The sequence below is a fragment of the Mustela nigripes genome, unplaced genomic scaffold (assembly GCF_022355385.1).
Source record: "Mustela nigripes isolate SB6536 unplaced genomic scaffold, MUSNIG.SB6536 HiC_scaffold_1687, whole genome shotgun sequence".
Lineage (NCBI taxonomy): Eukaryota > Metazoa > Chordata > Mammalia > Carnivora > Mustelidae > Mustela > Mustela nigripes.
This window is the reverse complement of record NW_026741094.1, coordinates 3,418-5,912: the sequence shown is the minus strand read 5'-3', so window position 1 is coordinate 5,912 and position 2,495 is coordinate 3,418. Positions and strand designations below refer to the sequence as shown.

At 44.6% G+C, this 2,495-nt stretch overlaps 1 pseudogene; it reads right to left on the bottom strand.

Annotated features, from left to right (window-relative positions):
* Positions 1-201: 201 nt before the first annotated feature.
* LOC132008855 (immunoglobulin heavy variable 3-74-like) lies at positions 202-775 on the bottom strand (annotated as a pseudogene).
* Positions 776-2,495: the final 1,720 nt, after the last annotated feature.

Here is a 2,495-nt window from a genome sequence, read left to right as displayed (position 1 = left end):
TGGCTGCACGGAGAACACGAGGTATGAGAGATGAAAGAAAAAAAAAATATATCCCTGTGGACAGCTGAGAGTCTGGAGAGGAAATCCCTGATCTCAAAAGGAAGTCCTACCTACTGCGCCTGCTCCTGGGTCTGATCTCTGCTGTGGATGCTGAGCACTCTCTGCTGCCCTGAGTGCCCCTGCAGCTCAGCACATCCTGTGTCAACACGGAGGTTTCTGTCCTGGCTCACACTGAGGGCCTATCACTGTGTCTCTCGCACAGTAATACACGGCCGTGTCCTCAGTTCTCAGGCTGTTCATCTGCAGATACAGCGTGTTCTTGCCATTGTCTCTGGAGATGGTGAATCGGCCCTTCACAGAGTCTGCGTAGCTTGTGCTACTTCCATCACTGCTAATACGTGCGACCCACTGCAGCCCCTTCCCTGGTGCCTGGCGGACCCAGCTCATGTAGTAGTTGCTGAAGGTGAATCCAGAGGCTGCACAGGAGAGTCTCAGGGACCCCCCCAGGCTTCACCAGGTCTCCCCCAGCCTCCACCAGCTGCACCTCACCCTGGACACCTGCAGATGGAAGACATCTTGGTCAGGAAACTATCACATATCCTGTTTTTTTCTCACTCACATTCACTCACATACTCAATTTCTTTTTTTCTCCATAAGTTACCTTGTAAAAGAGCAAGAAGGAAAACCCAGCCCAGCACAAATTCCATGGTGAGCTGTTTGTATTCTCTCCTGATCACTGAATGAACACCTGGGTATCCCGGGCCTGGGGCTCCTCTCCCAGCTGCAGGATCTGGCTGTGCCTGTTAAATAAGCAGAGGGCAGGCCCTATTTGCATGTCCTCTGGCTATATATTCAGCTTAGGGGTCTATTCTGACAGAAAGGCAGTGACCCAATCCGTTGTGAATACCTTTAATTTAGTGCCAGTGACAAATTTTGAAAAAAAAATTTATTATATAACTTTCTAGTGTGTATACTTGTTTGTAGGGTGTCCATGAACATATATGGGGTGAGACTGACCCCAGGATCTAGGTCAGTGCTCCCCCCACAGGAATTGCTGCCCCCCACCCCGAATCATCTGCAGGACAGAGTGTCAGGCTATGAGGCATATGGAACCCATCCTGTAATGGGCGTGGATTAATTTTGCTTATTTTATACTTTACCATAAATATATAGAAAATCAGCATCGTGTAGGTGTATTTTCATATCTTCTGATCTCTCTATGTTCCTCCAGAATCACCTTTGTTATTACCTATAATAAGTTCAATGTGTATACTCGACACAAGATCAACAGCCCACAAATGGAGTGTGTGATATGATAAACACAGGTGCTGCAATTAACATTATTGACAGTGAGCGCACCAATTCTCCATAAAATGTCCAGCATTTCCCCCTGGAATTCCTCCTTCCCTGTCCCTTGTTCACTCTGTTCCAACAAAACTATTGTTCTTTCTGATGTCACTGTATACTGGCTTTAAACCTGTAGAATTCATAAATGGGATATTGTACTCTGTGTACTTTCTCTGTAGGGCTTCTTTGCCCCAGCATCAATCCTTGTGGATACAGTCGTGTTGCTGTCTGTATTAGGAATCACTGGTTTTAATGATTGACAGCTCTGAAGGCAGCAATTGAAAGCAGAAGCTGGAGGAAGATCTGAAAGAGCAGAAAGAAGACACTTGCTGCAAGCTTCATCCACACACCCTCTTTTTTTTAATTTAATCAAATTATTTATTTATTTATTTATTTATTTATTTATTATTTTTTCAATTTATTTATTTTCAGAAAAACAGTATTCATTATTTTTTCACCACACCCAGTGCTCCATGCAATCCGTGACCTCTATAATACCCACCACCTGTACCCCGACCTCCCCCCCGCCACTTCAAACCGCTCAGATTGTTTTTCAGAGTCCATAGTCTCTCATGATTCACCCCCCTTCCAATTTACCCCAACTCCCTTCTCCTTTCTAACACCCCTTGTCCTCCATGATATTTGTTACGCTCCACAAATAAGTGAAACCATATGATAACTGACTCTCTCTGCTTGACTTATTTCACTCAGCATCATCTCTTCCAGTCCCGTCCATGTTGCTACAAAAGTTGGGTATTCGTCCTTTCTGATGGAGGCATAATACTCCATAGTGTATATGGACCACATCTTCCTTATCCATTTGTCCATTGATGGGCATCTTGTTTCTTTCCACAGTTTGGCGACTGTGGCCATTGCTGCTATAAACATTGGGGGTACAGATGGCCTTTCTTTTCACGACATCTGTATCTTTGGGATAAATACCCAGGAGTACAATGGCAGGGTCATAGGGAAGTTCTATTTTTAATTTCTTGAGGAATCTCCACACTGTTCTCCAAAGAGGCTGCACCAACTTGCATTCCCACCAACAGTAGAAGAGTGTTCCCTTTCTCCACACCCTCTCCAACACATGTTGTTTCCTGTTTTGTTAATTTTGGCCATTCTAACTGGTGTAAGGTTATATCTCAATG